Source organism: Brachypodium distachyon, chromosome 4, assembly GCF_000005505.3.
Source record: "Brachypodium distachyon strain Bd21 chromosome 4, Brachypodium_distachyon_v3.0, whole genome shotgun sequence".
In the NCBI taxonomy this organism is placed as follows: domain Eukaryota; kingdom Viridiplantae; phylum Streptophyta; class Magnoliopsida; order Poales; family Poaceae; genus Brachypodium; species Brachypodium distachyon.
Window position 1 is genome coordinate 23,388,658 of NC_016134.3, and position 18,863 is coordinate 23,407,520.

The 18,863-nt window shown below is 40.2% G+C and overlaps 1 pseudogene; it reads right to left on the minus strand.

Annotated features, from left to right (window-relative positions):
- Positions 1-1,656: 1,656 nt before the first annotated feature.
- On the minus strand, positions 1,657-18,119 carry LOC100841458 (annotated as a pseudogene).
- Positions 18,120-18,863: the final 744 nt, after the last annotated feature.

Genomic DNA, 18,863 nt, shown 5'->3' on the forward strand with positions numbered 1-18,863 from the left:
CGGATTGTTGGAAGCGCTGCCGAAAAGTAGCCTACGGGTCCAGAAGCTGCGAAGTCGGAGCTTCTCTCGGCAACTGCAGCTCCAAATTTTTTACTAGTTTACCCTCCAACCAAATTCCATATTACGCCGAAATTGCCCTTACCGGTTCGTTCTATTCCCTCTGTCTCCCTTGAGCATACACCGAGCCCATCCCTTCATTCTTTCCATCGCCGCTCCCCTCCCCCACCCGCAACCACCATGTGGATCTCCACTGACCGATGCTGCTGACTTCCTCTGGCAGGAGGGACGGAGAAACTCCTTTCCGCGGCGCCCGGAGCCCTAGACCTGCTGCTGCTCCTCCGACGTGGCGGGACCCCTCCCTCCAATCTCCTGGCTCGAGCTCCTTCCCCTTCAAAGCGTATAACTCTTGTTGGCTGCCAAACTTGCAAAAGTCTGACCCCAAGTTTAATTATAGAAAAAACAAATAACATTTATAGTCCCAACTCGATCTATCATGAAATGTATTTTTATAGTGAAATAATGGTTGTTAATATTTTTTTACGGTAATCTTGGTCAAACTCTAGAAAATTTGACCGTCACCACAAGTTATATGTCCTTTATTTTGAAACTGCCGGAGTAATGTTAATTTTACTTGGTCATGAGATTCATGAAAAACTATTGATTTTCAAACACGCAAAACTTTAGTAAATTTCACAAAACTACACATTTTGGGATTAGGTTTCATCGAACCACACTTGATGCTAATTGTCTCACAGCACCACATTTCTTGGAGCGGGCTTTCTCACATACCCCAAATCTCACAGATTAGGTTGTTTGACAAGTTTTCTGGCAGGTAGGGCCTACGTGTCATATGCACAGAAATAAATAGCGCGCGATTTAGCCGCAATAGCGGCACGGAAGCCTCGGCACGACGCTACAACAGTTACTGCAAAATCAATATTAATCTCTAATTTTGCATTAATTTCTTCATTATACAACATATAAGTTTAAATATGGCGCTAATACGGGTCCGGTTGGAGTTCGATGTGGCAACATTCAACCCATCCACAGTCATGTAACATGTGGATATGACCTATCAAAAACCCTGTCAAACCACCTAATCTACGTAAGTAGGGGTTTGTGAGAAATCTCGTCCTAAGAACCGTGATTCATCAAGCAATTAGCATTAACTGGGTTTCTGTGAAAACCTAACCACAAAAAGAATTACGATTTTATTAAATTTACTGTATACAACTTGCTGAAAAATATAAACCAACATGATTCATGAACTCGCTATGAAAAGATGGCAAGTCAGCAGCCACAGTTCGGTTACAAGCATTAGCCCATCCATTTGATCACGGTACAAAGACATTTTCGCTAGGATCTACTCCCTCCGTTTCTAAATACTTGTCATGGTTTTGGTACAAATTTGCACTAAAACCATGACAAGCATACTTCCTCCGTCAAACTTTATGAGGCTTACTTTATTTCCTTTGACCAAATATTTTTGACCAACAATTATTTCATCAATATGTAACTTATGTGATCCAAATTATAAGCATAAGTAAATACTTTTGAATATGAAGACAATGATATCTCTGTCAAATTTTTTGTATATTTAATAAAATAATACTCAATCAAAGACTTGGTCAAAGCAAATGGAACTATATTGGGACGGAGGGAGTCATCATTAAGTCATCATTATCTCTGTCAAATAGTACCTCAAAACATCTTCCCAGACCCCAGTAATCATCATTCTGACTATCAATACACTACACATAGAGAATTACATACACTGGTACACATGTATTGATCAGTACAATTTGACTAACAGATACATCCCTTGTGATAAACTGTCAAACAATTGCGAGGAACCATATATGCCAGCCATTATTTTATTTTTACAGCCTTTTAAGGCAAGCTAGGAAGCTAATAATTAGTCCTCATTTTTATATTTTCATGCAATTAATTGCACCACTGATTCAATCTTCCTCCAACCTCTACTCAGCTCCTTCTTCCCTCCTACAATAGAATAGTATCATTAAAACGGTTTATCTAGAAAAAGTAGTAGTAGAATAATCAACTAGGTTTAAAATATCTGATATACAAGTCTTTTGAAAAACCTTGCAGGGCTATATTTACAATTAAAAAGAAACGGACGGAGTACTTCACAAGGGAACAGCTAAAGCGGCAGAACCACTAAGAACAAAGAGGCTATGCCTCCTGCCGTGATTGCAGACAGGTGTTAGTACTATCAGGACACAACCCAGATCTGATGTTTCAGTCAAAATAGTGAATAACAAACTTATTTAGAGAAAACGGGAAGATGCAAAGAATGATTTGTTATACTCCCTCCGGCCGGAATTACTTGTCGAAATATTACATGTATCTACACTGTTTTAAACAAAGATACATGCATATTTGGACAAATTTGAGACAAGTAATATGGGTCGGAGGGACTAGCTATTCCGGAAAAGAACGGAAAAAAGCAATGTGCACCGCTCAACTATAGAAGTTAAATACAAGTCCGCAAGGCCTTCTCGAAGATCTTTCAGCCTCCTATAACTCTCCATGTACCTGCAAAGAAATAATGGAAAGAGAGGCCAATAAAGTGAAGAAAATCTCCGGAGGCACTAAAAATGGTAGCTTGCCATTGGTACAAACAAACACAAAAAACACCATAGTTTTCTTAAACAAAGCGGAAACAGTTTACGCTACTGCAGAATAGTTTAATAATGAGCAGATACCAGAAAATATAGCACTGATTTCAGTAATTATAGCACTAGCAAGTTCTGAAGAAGAGTGCACTGTTTAGGCAAAAAGATGTAGCAGCAACCGAGAATATGACTAGGGGTAGTTAGTACTGACAAAGTTGTTAGCAAGAGGAAAAAGGGTAATGAATCTGCTCGACATGTGCACCATTTCTAAGGGAACTATGTCGATCCTTTTCACTTCTTTTATGCCGATTTTCACTATCCGAGTCTGAAACATGGGCACCCTGCACGAATGACAAACAATCTCAACTATCATATATCCATGTTATGTTGGCGTCTGAAAATTTTGCATGCTGCATGAATGATAACCATGCTAATTCTCAATTCTCGGTATGATTTATGCAAGGGATATTTTACATAATACAATTGGCAATATCTCAAGTACAACATTTTACCAATATGAACTACTCCCTCCATTCCTAAATATAAGATTTGCTAGCTTTTGTCCCAAGTCAAACCTCTCAAAGTTTGACCAAGTTTATAGAAAAATGTACCAATATCTACAATTCTAATTAGCTTTTATTAAATCCATCATGATATATATCTTCATAATAATACTTATTTGATATTGTAGATGTTAGCACATTTTTCTTTAGAGGTGATCAATCATTAAGAAGTTTGACTTAGGTCATAACTCAAACATCTTAGACTACTCATAGTAGGAGTAACTTAGGTAATAACATGCAATGCCAACTAGGCATTTTGGTGACATGGCATGGTAATAAATAAATAAATAAAGAGAGAAAGGTGGTAACTAGATATGTTACTACAACATCACACAAATCAAGAAAAGGTGAATCTACAACATGTTAAATAGCACAATGCATGACACCACATATAAGTTACTACCCACTGTGTAGGTACTAACTTAGACTAATAACATATGCATGTTACTACTTTAAGTTACTCCCTACTATGACCAGCCTTATATTTAGGAAGGGAGGTAGATATATGAAGGTGTAACAAAATATACATAAATGCCTCACCAATATGTTCACATATTAAAATATCACAATACAAAGGCAACAATACTCTACATTCACTAACAGATTGCAAACGAGGATCACTAGATTTGTTGTGAAGACTTGAATGGAGTAGGTGTTGGAGGCAAGTTACCAGCCATATTCTAAGTACCTTGATTTCCACAGAGGATAACAAATGTTATGCCTTCCAAGATTTTTTGCGATCTCTGCTATGCCTTTTAGACTTCTTCAAGTCATCCTTCTCATTCCCTTCAGAGCTTACATCATCTGTGGTGTCATCATTGCGTCTTTTCTGCTTCTTCTTTTTATCCTTCCCCCGTCTCTTATATTTTGAGCGACGAATATCCACATCAGAACCATCAATCTCCATTTCATCTCTCTTTGATCGATCCTTCTCTCTTTTCTTCCCTCGTTCTCTTTCTTTTTCTTTGCGCTCTTTCTCCTTCTTTTCATTCTCTATCTCTTTCTTCTTTTTTCTCTCTTCACATTCTTTCTCTTTTTTTGCCTACATAGAAGAAAACTTACATGAAGGCATATGTATGTAAAAAATAAAAATGAGAGAATCATATCCTGCCACTACAAGTAGTTCGATCACATTCATGTGTATACATATTTGGACAGTTTCGTAAGGTAATACATTCAGGTGGTAGAAGGTGTCAGTGTCCCGTACACTTTTGCACCATACAACACTCATAAAACAATTGGGAGGGGAGTACCCCCAACAGCTTGTTTGGTTGGAGGGAATTAGGGAGAGGCAATGGGAGTTGAAGGGGTGTGTGCTATTATATCATTTGTTTGGGTAGAGGGAATGGAAGTTTAAGAGAGATTGGACATGGGAGTCAAGGGTGGGACCAAGTCTCACTAAGCTAATTCCCTGTGAACTTCCCCCAAATAATCCCATGTGTATTTCCCATCCCATAACAAAAGGAATTGAGAATAAGAATCAATTTTTTCATATCTAATTCCCCTTCCCCGATATTGCCAGACATGCTGTAAACGAAATACAAGGGGCGGAAAAATAAGTCCAGAAGACGTGTAGCAGACTGCAGATAAAGTCCATTGTCATATAAGAACAAGACCAACCAAAAAGTACAATACTAATGGTAAACGATTCAACACGAAACATAACATTACCTTTTCTTCCTCTCATGCGCTTTTTCTCTTTCAACCGTTCTTTGAGGTGAATAACGCACTCTTCAAAAAGCTCTCTAGCATATGTGTCACTGTCCAGAGCCCTAATGCCACATATACAACAGAAAAAATCAAGTTAAAGATGAACTTCTCTAAACATCTGAGGCCCAAACCAGCATTTTGCTTATAATGTTTATCAATAGGTACTGGTACACTAGGTTGCACGAGTACTGGGATACGGATCAGTGACACAGCAAAACAGCAATTTTCATTAAAAACAGGCATACAAGGATATGTCCGAGTATAGACATATTTAGAAAACACACAAAATGTAATAAAGGTTAAGTGTTTGTCTAGATGAGATGATGAGTACTGCATATATATTGCCTCAGTTCATGACAGGTTTTGAGCAGTCCGGCAGGTACTTAGGGGCTGTTTGGTTTGGGCCCAACCTTTCCCTACCAAAAATCTGTCTAGCCAAAAGCGCAGGTAACCCTCCAATTAGGCCCATACAAGTCATAACCTCAGAAAACCTTAGACCAAGTCAACTTCTCATTCGATCCTCTGCCACCATTAGCTTCGGAAGCCAAAGCTGCAAGCTCTGCCTCCAGTCGCCAACTGCAGAACAAGAAACAACTTGACAGCCGCAACCACGCCGCCGCTAGGATCTTCTTGCTCACCAGCAGACGCCGTCCCCGTTTTCCTTCCCACAGAGATCTACTTCCCTGCAGCGGCTGCCCTCCCCAATTTCCTCCCGCCAGGATTTTCTTCCTCACCGGCAGCTGGCATTTCATCTTCCTCCCTGCCCATATCCCAGCCGTAGCTGCCTAGTATCCCTGCCATATCCTGGTTTATTTTATTTGTTTTAAATAGGAAAATAGGAATACTTGGGGATATGCGTATCCCGGCATATAGCAGACGTACCACATTGTAACACGGCTGTTGCTGCCATATCAGTGGATGGTAGGTAAAAAATAAAAATCACAAGGCTTGTTTCAACATGCCAATTTTGCTTGGGCCATCTGGACACTTAATTTTCTTTTGCACGCTGGCCCAAAATAATCTCGATAAGACATATCTCAAGCTTAATATGAAATAATATGGTTTAAACAGGTTTAAAATTAAAATGTATAAAGAATTGTCAGAAGTGAGTAACTTGTTGTCCTAAGTATACAGAATTACAAATCTAAATCTGAGGACCTTCACACACAATTTCTAACTACCAACTAACTTTAGCAAACCAAACTGTACAGTTTTAGCAAAACCAAACTGTACAAATATTATGTGCAACCGGAATTAACTAACCCAGAACTTACCACGACTACTATTTGTATTGTACCCTTAAAACAGAGAGGATTATTAACAGTTTTGTGTAACAACGTGCAGATTGTTCTTAGCAGCTTAGGGTAATACTTAAGGAAGATGCTTTACATGTAGTCCTGGCTATCTTCAAATAGTGGTTTAGAATCATCCCATGTTGAAGTAGCTGATATTTCCTACAAAGTTTCAAAGGATAAGATAAATTAGATCACAAGGATAGCATTTCAAACAATAATATTCCTCAACTTATTTTGCTTGAAAACAGTGGACACTATGGATAAAGTTGCTGAAGCAAACCATTTATTGATGAATGTGTTCCCACACATGGTTCTGGTTCCCATTGGAAACCATCTGGTTTCCTGAAACAAATAAAGTCCAAAAGATGCACTAAAACATAATGTTGGCACTTAGGCTGTCAAGACATGACACCATACATGTTTTCTATATTACCCTCACTATGTCTGACAATGTTGATGCTAAATAAGCATGTGCTTTCTTGCTAAGTATATCAAAACTATTTGATGTAGGAAACTAGGAAATAAACAACCATGGCAAATGATGATGCTAATGATACCTTGATTGAGTACAGAAGATCCAAAAAATTATCACCCAGTCGCTGGCGCTTCTTAGCCTCCTTTAGATTCTTTTCCCTGAGCCTTCCAATTAGGTCATCATAAATAAGCTGAAGCACATCCAGGAAAGAGAAGCAACACTATCAGTCTTAGCTAAAACCCAGTATTGGAATCACTGCTTCACTAGTCAAACAAATATACCACTACAGTCTACAGAATATCTCCAGTATATCTTCGAACACTGGTAAAACTGAAAACCGCACCTTGATATTTATGTTTGATATTCCTTTACAATTTTCATCCTCTGTAACAGCAGCTTGGAAGTCTACTAATGTCCATGAGGTTGTCATATGAATCTAGAAGAAATAAGCAGGTAGTCAACGATACATGGTACAAGTATATGATGCACAAATACCGTATTGTAAAATGCTTTTGAAAAATGAAATGAAAAGGTACCTTTCCACACTTTACTTCATCTTTAATTAAGGTTTTGTCATCTTGATACTGACGAAAAGTTAGCAACAAATCAGAAGTTTGCACAGACAAAAAAAAATGGAACACGGGTATCTGAATAAGCTTGTAACATGTATAGAACAAAATGGAATACACAGTAAATTTTATTCCATCCATTAACATCACATTAATCAACAAGTACAAATTTACACAGAATATTCAGCTCGAGTGAGAATAATATGATCCAATATCAGTGAATATTGGGTGTGAAGCCTGCAACTGCTGAGAGCAAATACTACACATGCACAAGAACGCAATATACAAGATTACATGGTATATTAATTTAGTTGAACATAACTATTTGAATCTGAGCACAAAAGTGATTGCCAAATGAAGCAGCAAACGATGTTGAACCATTCCTGATTGAAACAAAAAAAGAACCAAAGGACACAAATGACATGACCTGACCAATAAAATGCCACATTGCCTCGATAAAAACGCAACCGCTGTTCCAAAACCCACAGTTTACTTGTTTCAGAGTTTCTTGAGGTGGTCGGAGATGGTGCAAGCTTGAGCTAGGTTCCAATTATCTTTATATTAGCTAGATTCCAATTATCTTTATATAAATGGGAGTTGGTGAGGCGCTGTTCATCCACGTCTGCAATCTCTTTCCCACCAAACTAAAAAATCTCTAAGAAAGCAAATTAACTAAATGAAGCACAATAAATGGAGCATAATGTGGAGCATGAATGCAGAGGCGTGGTGCTATCCTAGGTTGTATGAGAGGGCGGCAATGGCTTAACATGATTGGTTCTACATATTTATAATCTGTAGCAAAGAGTGCGTATTTAGAGAGTTTAACTCAATGATTAATTCCAGGTTTCAAAATAACATTTTAGTGCAGAATTTATCCAAGTTTGTTGATCTTCGATACAATAAATGGAGTACTCATGCAACTGCCAAAATTAACAAACTATAGTAGGACACTTTACATTGATAAATGGTCACAAGAATATATTCAGAATTTTCAGAAACTAACCTGTTCCTGAAGCTCCTCCATGACATCTTCAAAGAGCTCTTTTGGCATGGAATCAGATGTGTTTGAGGCTACTGCCAAGTAAGCACATGAATCTTTGACCTGTAAATTGATAAATTCATCAAATCAGGGTAAAAGTGTTTGCAGTTTAATTTGGGAAAACTGTATGTTTCATCCCTCAATTATTGGTAACATCAACATTTTGTCCTTCCAACACTAAAACCATGAAAACTTTTGTGCCTCGACAATTTTGGTAAAGTTTAAATTTCATCTACTGTTCATCCCTTCAACAAAAATACCACCATGGTTTTGAATGACATAGCTTCTGTATATGGTTTTGACAAGAGGTGACTTGGCATCCAGTTCCTATGAGCTAAGTCAACAGATTAAAAACCCCAAAATTATAGAAAAAAAGATAACTATTATTTATTGAAGATGAGGTGCTATACAGGTGGCAGACACGTGCCATGCATGTGTTTTGAAACAACTTTTAAATTGTCAAAGAGATGAAAAGTGCATGTATTGATAGCTGAGGGGCAAACAAAATTTAGCATTTTCCAATATGTGATGAACACAATTATTTTTCTTTAACAAAATACCAAAATAAATATTTCAAGAACCTGTGCACAGTAGTCACGCCAATGAGTTTTTGCAGTAAGTGTGCCATCAGCAACATGTTCGTCCAGCATCTTGCGGAATTCATGGCGGTTTTTCCGCTCTTGTCTCCTTGCTTGCTCCTGCATTTCCAGAGTACCTTAACATGCGTATATAACAGTAAAGCAGTAGAATTATACTAGTGATAGAGATGATGAAATACCTTCTGAATCCACTTCTGCTCTTCCTCTTTTTCCTCCAGATCCCATATATACTCCTGTAGTGGTCCAAATATTTTGTTAAACCACAAAAATTGGAAGCTGGTGCGAGGAGCAGAAAAATACAAACTTGAAAAATATCCAGGCGGTCAATTTTTTCAAGTCGGGAACAGTGTTCATCATCCTCTAGCCGATCTTGAACTTTCCTCCACTGCGTGTTTGCCTGAGAATATAAAATGAACTCAAAATGATGAAAGACACTCTGAGCATTGTTGATGCTAGTTCACTAAATGATAAAGTAAAACAAATAACCTTGATGAAACCACATGATTCAAGAAAAACTCTATATTCCACTACGTGCCTTTTGTGCTCTTCAGCAGCCTTTGCTCTTTCCTACAATGCAAAATGATACTTATTAGATCAAGGTCAACATTTATTTGGTACTTTAAGCTACAACATGTGAAAACATCGTAGAATACAACACTCTAGTTGTTACACCTAAATATGATCAAATACATGTGGAAGTTCAAAAGCCAGAAGTCTGTTACTGTGAGAAAGCGATGTGTATGGTTAGTGGAATGATTCATCACAAGATCCTTGATCCATTCTTTTTGTGTAAGGGAACGGTCATTAACCGTTCCATTCTTTTTTTTACCAGCATTCCCATGCCATTCATAGTTAGTAGAATCCTTATAGAAAATGAGAAATATGATGATCCACAGAAGAACACTTGCACCATGGGAGACCAACCAGTGCTGAGAAAACCACAGCGAACCTGCAGCCAAACAGGGCCCCACCTTGATCCCGATGTGTTGTAGGATATGTGTACTAGTACTTGTTGCCAAGATCCCAAATACAAAATGAACTCATACTTGAAAATTAGAAACTAAAACTAAATACCCCCACCCTCAACCTAAAGCCTGACAAATCGGTATGGGAGGGATGTGGTGTTTTGACTACATATGATGTGATGAGAATGGAAAATATGTTTGGTAAAGCAATTATAGTAGAATTAGATTTCAAAGCAAGATTTTTTACAGCCTATCCATAGGACAGAGTCCTGAAATAAAGGCAGACTTGACCAGTAGTCTCCACTCTAAGGAGTATCATATATAACAATCAACAAGTTAAATAGTATAACAACTACCGCAAATATAAGTTCCCATCTAAGATAACCTTCTTTTGTAGATCCACAAGAAAGTATTCAAATAAATCTTCACGATCCCTTGGATGCTCGACAGCACTGAACCTTTTGTCATCCTCAAACATAGTTATTGCTTTGCTGCACGGTGAAAATGCAATATGCTAAGCTTATGCAACATAAACAGAAAAAAACTATAATTAATACTGACTAACAGAAACTTAATTATCAGAAGAAGTTGTAAATAAAAAAAAGTGGAGAATATACCCCCATCTTGTCGATGATGTAAGGCCCTTGCATTCCTGAAATAGTGAAATACACAACAAAGCATTTAATATGGCAAAAAAAAGGAAAAGGAAAATCTATTAGAGTGATCTTACTTCCAGCATTGTGAGAAAATCATCACGTGCTTTTCTCTGCTTGACACGCCTCTCCTCAGCTTCAATCTTTTTGCGCTGGTTTAGATACTGCAAAAACAGCAGATATAACCTCAGTGAACAATTTACCACAAAGCCAAAAGATGATATTAGACTTAAAAGGATTCAATAATAATGTTATCTCTTATTAGAAAGAAATGGTAACCTCATTATAAGCTTGCTTTCTCTCTCCAAGTGTCTTCAGAGCACTATACCTTTTGTCATTTATAATAACTCTCATGGCCTGGGAACATTATACAACTGTCAGATATGCATTTGATTACATAATTAACTAATAATAGTTCAATTCAAGTTGCATACACGATCCCATGGCCAATCAGACTCAAGATTCACTGATTCAAGCAGGGCCTTGAATGCATTTCTTGCTTCCTACGGTTTGAAAAGAAATAAGAAATGTAAATAGGTTCACAATAGAAGATCAATTCCTGATTCTTAATTTACAACTGTACTGATCTTACTCACCAACTTATTAGCAGAAGTAACAGGTTCTTCACTTCTTTTCTCCTCCAGTGGTATAACGATCTTCCCTGCAGTCGGCATTGTCTTTTTTGCCTCCTAAATAGCAGCAGGAAAGTGTTAATGTTCAGAGAAAGAGAAAGAGATGCTTCTCATGGGGCAGCATAACAAATATAAACTACGAAAGAATAGTCCAATCTAAACTATTCAAATACCTTTCTATGAAAAGAAATCCAAATTAGAGCATGTATTTGTGTTTCGATGTGTAGAAATAGCTGCTTCTGTAAAACGGTTAACTACTCAGGATGTTGGCATACTAGTCCAAGAAATATTCCCTGATAAAAGAAGTGTTGAGACTACTACGTGATGTATAGAGCCCTAGGTTGAACAGACCTATATCAAAAACAAGGGAATAAAAGAGAATTTCTTAGTCTGCTGTATGAATTAAATGACAAAATGAGATTTGGTACCATGGCAGTCCTTGTAAACTCTCTCTGAATGTTCTGAAGCAAAATGCATACAGGTATACCGTGTCGGCATGCTGACATGCGGGGATATGGGGAAACGCCGGGAGACGCCCCGATACAGGTGCACCCAAGTATTCCCTGATTTTTAATTTAAAAAATAAAACATTTCGGGACACGGCTTGCATGCGCGGGGACACGACGTGATATGGGAGATTGGGATGGCCAACAAAAAACCCTAACCTGCAAGATTGGGAACTATTCGCTCGAGCCGTCACCACGACCTGCCCCAAGTGCTCCTGCGATGCTGTGCCAGCACCGCAGCCGCTGGACGAGCCAGCCGGATGCCGCACCTTGATTCCTGACGCCGCTGGTTGCCGCGTGCTGCCGCAAATCGTCGCCGTCCGCCCTCCGGCCTCCAGCGTCCAACTCCGGGATCCGGCAGCAGGTAACCTACAAGCTCTTCTCTACCTTCCAGCGTCTTCCCTCTTCTCTACACCTCCATATCCCCTCTACTTCTGTTTTTTTCTTCTCTGAGCCTTTGCGCCTGTGCGTGTGCTGATGCCCAATGCTTCTGTTTTAGAAGCATGGCATGTACTGGAGGGGGCAGTGGCACTGGCATGGCTGTTTTAGGAGGCATGTATGGTATTGGAGGCACAGGCAGTAGGAACGCAACAAATGGGGCAGTATCTTCTCTTACTATTTTTGTTTGTTTAATTGTTTATATTCACCGGTATGACTGTTTTTGGAAACTTCCGTATCCCATGTCCCCGTATGCATATCTTTGTATCAGTGCCAACGTAGATATCTAGTGTAAGCCATCTCCTCCATTACACTAACCTGATGTTCTGTCTCTAAATAAATCTATCAATAAGGATCACAGGAAGGATTTTTTTCACAGGAAAAACAGACATGTTGGAAGTACAGGGATGTTCCTGAAAGAGCTCAACAAATCAATAAATTCATAAAATACTAGAGGCAGTTTTCACAAGGGATGTGGATAAAACAATCCCCCTTATCTAAACATCCCCTCAGAATAGAATAAAAACTATAAGCCATCTGACAGGCAAGTTTATGTTGTTGAAGGAAGAACCATTCACAATACAAACAGAAGCAACAACACAAATATTATGACAGTAAGGAGAAGAAAAGGTGGAAAAGAAACATAGCAATGCAAGCATTGCATGAATTGAGAAAAGGAACTATAATCAAATAACTGTAAGTATAATAACTCTGCTAATTACACATGCTACCTTTGCAAAATTAAGAACATGTGAAAACATACCTCCAAATCTTCAGCAGATGCTCCAGTTTTTGTGTCAGTAATGATTGTTTGAGATGAACTTTCGTTTCTGCAATATTTAAGATATTACACAATATGAGCTGCATTCAGATGGTGCAGGGAAGAATTGAAGGGGAAAGAGAAAACAACTACACATACCTGCTTGTCCCAGAATCAGTTGCAACTGATGAAACTCCTGTGGTCGCTGTAACAGGAGCAACAACAGCATTACTTGTTCCACCAGTTTGCATAACATAGGAAGAAGTGATGCCCGCATTGTACGACAGGCCATTAACAGGAGGAAGAGGCAAGTTTGATATCCTATCATGTGTGCTTGAAGCAATTATTCCAACCTCAGATGAAAACTGGTTGGCAGGAAACAAGAAGGCTCCACCGGAACAGAAGTGGATCCAACAGGGGCACTAGCAGTCGTTTCAGTTACCCGATCAGGCTGTTGAATTAATGCCTTTTCGGCTTGTTCACGTGCAACCTAAACAGAAAGCCAAAAGTAATTACAGATATATCCTACTCCCTCCGTCCCATATTAAGTGACTTTCTATTACATGTATCTAGACGCTTTTTAGGTATAGATACATCCATATTTGATCAAATTTGAGTCACTTAATATGAGACGGAGGGAGTATATCTTATTAGACAATGAATATAGTTGTCATGTCAAAAGAAAAAACCTTTAGCTCATCAGGAATAGACCATTTGGATTCATTTGTCAGCTTGTTGTAATAGTACCTGAAAAAAAAGAATAGTGAGACTACGGAATAAAGAAAATCCATGAACCAAATAACAAAAAAGTGGTGGCAATTATTTTCAATATGAACTTACTTTTGCCCTTCTGCTGTAGTAAATTCTTTCCATTCAGTTGAGGCATCGGCTCTCTGTACCATCACCAAAAGTATGCAATTAAAAACTAGAAAGGGCATTTAATATATAACAAAAAAGAAGAAACACAAGTGAGCTGGTACTACAAGACACTAACACGTTTCTTTTAGTTACCATAAGCATTTGGCCCCTGGGGGGGTAAAAATGAAGAATGCATGTTGGGCCCACTGTAAATACTTCTCGATTAAAACTAAAAATTGCAAGAAATTTACATTGAAGAGATAAAAGAAAATTGGCAAAATGGGATGAAAGCGTAGTTACCAGGTTCGCTGGACATGAAATTGGTTCCAATCGATGGATCTAGATTGGGGTTTGAAATTGGTTCCCATCGGTGACGGATCTGACGAGGACATGCCCACTATGGATACAACCACCAACTCCCCAAGAGAAGGAACCACGCCCAAAGAATTGTACCCATGTGACAAAGGTGTTATCATGTGTCTACAAAACCATTTATTCCTACACATTGTCTATCAAATTAACCAATTGACCAATCCAACGTTCAAAATTCATGAACTCGATCTCCTATTCATGAATCAGTGACTTGTACCCACCCAGCAGGCCCAAGTCGTACGAGGTAGTGAATCACAAATTCGAATTGCAGGGCTGAACAAATCATGAATCAGGTAACCATGGATCAAAACAAGTTGCGCTTCACTTTTTTTTTCTCGATCACACACCAAGTGTGTGTGTCCTTTTGTATTAGAAGTAGCACCTTCACATATGAAAGAAGTCAGAGCACAACTAACCTCCAAAGGTGTCATCAACTCGGCAGGTTTCTTCCAACTTGATTGCCTTGTCCTCTTGTTGTAATAGTACCTAGACAAAGAACAACAGCAAGCAAAACAAATAAGACAAGAACACGAACCAACAAAATCACAGCGTACATCATGAAGTTTTTACTGAAAATAGAAACTAAAACAAAGATGGCCTACTTTTTTCCAGCCTGTGAAGTATGCTCTTGCCAATCACAAGAGCTAGGTTCAGTTGAGCTGACCTGCACAGTTGCAATTGCAAACTGAGTTGTTGCGGTTGCAAGGGCAAGCATATCCAATTTTATGTAGGAGTAATAGACAATGGAATGATGTGGCAGAGGTCTTAAATTTTACATCGTAGATATAAAAATCATTACAACATGGTACAGATAAATCAAGTGATCAAAATGTACCAGAGGTCCCGCATTGCTTACTGAAGAAGCTGACACAGACTGATGCCAAGGTTGCACCACCAGTGGAACAAGAGGTATGCTCTGACCTGGAGCTGTACCCCTGGGTTGAGCTACAGGAGGAACCGATGTTGGTTGACACTGAAACTGAAATGTAGCATTAATAACTTTGGCAGCAAAGAAAACCATTCTACGTAAATACTTCTGGTAGTGAGAAGCATTCAATATGCTAGCTAAATACCCATGCGTTTTTACAGATAAAACAAATTAGACTGCTGCTGAAGATAAATTAGATTAAGAACGTTATTATATATTAGTGGCATTTGCTAGTAATTCTATCTCAATCTTGATGGAAAACATCGTCACTATCTAAATTATTTAATAAATTTAATTGTTTGTGTTAGGAGGATAGAAGTTTTTAGTGCAATGGATACAGGGAGGTGACGGGCCACCGCCACCAACTGGCCCTTTTATAGGAGTAAAATAAAGATACATCAGAGGGAAACAGTAATTCAGTAAATAACAAGATATACATTATGAGGTGGCATACAGGCGCCCATGGTGGCCATATGTCCACCACGGAATACAGCTTGCTGTTGTGGATGCATAGGCACTAATGACATAGGTCTATCTGCCTGATACACCGTGCGGACAGCTTGTGACGCAGGTGGAACATGACCAGAGTGAGGTATATGCTGCCCAGGTTGCGGAAAATGTGGCATCGACCCTGGCATGCCCACGTTAGCTCCTGGCATGGCCTGACCAACAGGTCGAAACTGTTGAGGGGGCAGTTGAATGAACTGAGAAGGCTGTTGTGGAGGACCAGCGGGTCTAAACTGAAATAGAGCACATAAAAGCAACATTAAAAACATGACATACGATTACTAATTTGCATACTGCAGAAAGAAGCAAAAATCAGATGTCCTAGTTTACCTGCATGGGCATTGGTGGTCCCATATTTTGCGGTGGAGCAGTCGAACCCAATATAGGATACCTGGGAGGCTGCTTCAAAGACAATAAAGGGGATTACAAACTTGCACACCACAGAACAACAAGTAACCTTCATGCTGTGATTAACCACATCATGGTACTTACCTGAGGTGGCCCGGAAGGCTGCATATTACTCGGCTTAAACCACATCAAACGATACAGAGAACAGGAAGAGCTCTTCCAAAGATTGACTGTCTGCCAAGTAACAAATTGAGATGTTAGAATATGGCATGCAGATGACACAATCAAATACTGAAGAAGAGTGCAACCACTAACTTAAACTCGCTGCGTGCCTTTTATCTAGTCTATCAATATGTGGTTATTTTATGTTTGCACATAGGACAAGAAACAAATACAAGTTTCGCCAACTCCCTTTCCATCTCCCATGGAAAAAAAAAGAGAAGGTGGCCTTTCATTATGATGAGCAAACCCATCAACAGATCAGACTCAACTCACCCAGTTAAGTGATACCCCAACTGTTACATTCGAGCCGCGCACCTCATCACTGCACCACCATCATTCAAACGCCTGATATTCCGTGGTGGGTCAACAAGAATAGTGGCAACAGCGACAGCTAGCATGGTTTACGATCTGGGATGATGTGAACTCGCAGGAACAGCAAGCAAACACTTCTCAATAGGCTTCACCGAAGCAACGGGTAATTTTATCCAATAGCACAAGGCTGGACACACATGTTTTAACTCAGAAAAACCAACCTACTTTTACATGACCCATGGGCTTGGCGTTACAGCCGACTCGACTGGGTACTTGTGCTGCAAGTAGACACAACTCTCTATCTTTAATTCAAAACTTAAAAAACAAAAGCTAAATTGCGGCAGATCACTTGCCTTACATCATGGCATTCAATCTTTACAACAGGAACCATCTAAAATAAATTAGGCTCCATAATTTGTTGTCTATATTCTATTTCAGTTCCTGTAGGTGGGCCCCAACCACCACCTTTCAAATTGCATGCAGGTGAACTCCTTGGCCTGATACCTTTAATGCGTGGAAGAGATAGAAGTAGGAAGCCGATTTAATTTCTTGCCTCACAGAGAAACACCCCTTTTCGGTTACCAGCCAGCTTCTTTCCTTGGATATCTCCAACAACATAGAAAAGGAAGCTGCATGCACTCTTTGTGTTGGCATCACCAGATCACCATGCGGATAATGCACGGAATGCTCCTGATTACTTGGGACTATTTTCTTAGCTATGAATCCTCCACAAGCATGCAACAAAAGAGGATGTTGATGATCCTCTTCCCGTCCAGGCGCATGCAAACCATATTCATGTACAGCGGTAATACTTGAACAGGTACACGTATCAGTATATCACTTGATTTTTCCCAACTATAATACTCAAAATACCTTGGTACGTATACATCTCTGACTGTTCGCGCAGCTGCCTCCAGCACATGATATTGAACAGCCAGAGTGGCAACATCTTGAGGAACAACATACATGATCTTAAACGGACAGGGTGGCAACATCTCAAGGAACAAAAACGTCGGCAAGCGTACTATGGGACATATCACCTTGACTCGAGTACGCAAGCCCTAACAGCTCACCTTGGAAGGCTGGAATTGCACAGAAGGCATGAAATTCTAGGGTTTTCTTAAACGGTTAAACCTCCTACGGAGTACTCCGTACTATTTTAGAAACAAGATAGGAATGAAATTCTAGGGTTTACTTAAACCCCCTACTCTACTATTTTAGGAACAAGGTATTACTATTCAGGAGTAACATTACAATTTTCCGACAACTAATCTCTCCTAGAACTCCTCCTGGAAAACTAATACGGAGTAGTATATGCCAAATTCCTCATACAACAGCGAAGAAAATTAAAATTCTCTGAACTTACGTTCCACGACTGCTTCGTTGCTACAAATGTTTTCGACCCGTCCCAGTGCGGTCGAGGAGCCGCCCTGCGCACGGTGGTCGATGACGCCGGATGGGTGGGTGGTTTCACGGGCGGAGGACCCAGTAGAGCAAGGTAGGGCGCTGAAACGGGGAATACGTTGTGGGGTGATCGGAGGAGAAACGGTCGGAAGCGAGAGAATCGAAGGGGAGATCAACCTGGGGTGGAGGCGCTCGCGCGAGGAGGAACGCGAGCTAGGGCTAGGGCGTGAGGCTGCGTGATGGGGGAGGGCAGCGCTCGCGCGAGGAGGAAGACAGAGCAACGGAGCTTTTTTTTTTTTTTGAGCCAAACAGAGCAACGGAGCTAGGGGGCTGGGCCGCTCGGTAGCGAGAAGGGGCCGGCGTACGGAAGGAGGGGTGTATTACTGTATTATAGTTGGCTGACGGGCCGGGCCTCTTTGCAAAGCCTGAAAACCCAGCGGGCCGTGCCGGCCCAGCCTGTTCCACGCCTGGGCCTCAGCCTCAGGCCCGGCCTGATTATTTTTTATTTTATTTTATATTAGATTTCCTTCGTCTGGCCCTTCAACCCTCGAAAATCTGGCTCAATCCTACTCATGTTTACATTTGGCTCATCGTCTCAACCAGTTTTGTCTCAAATCCAATCTTTTTTTATTTTTTTTCCTTTGGCCTTATGGACCTTGCTGGGCCCACAGGGCTTAACGGGCCTGGGCCGGCCTGACCAGGCTTCGTGTCGCGCCTGGGCCGAGAGGATGAATTAATTTTGAGGCCAGACTGGCACTATATAACCGGGCTAGGCCCATTTGTCCAGGGTCGGGCTAGCCCGGCACGTTGGCCATCATAGGGTGTATAGCTGGTCAATGGCCCGCTCCGCTACCAACCGGGTTTAGCCCGGCCCAGGCCCCTGGCCGGCATATAAGCGGGTTGTATCGTGTCGGGCCATTAAGGCGGAAGGCATCCTAGACATGGACCACCAGCCCAGCCGGTCAGTAGGGCCGTTTAGCCTCACGGTCTCATACAAAATACAAAAGGAAAATGCAAAAAAAAAAGAAAACAGCGGCCACAAAGAAGTTCACGGGAAGCTAAGAAAACCCTA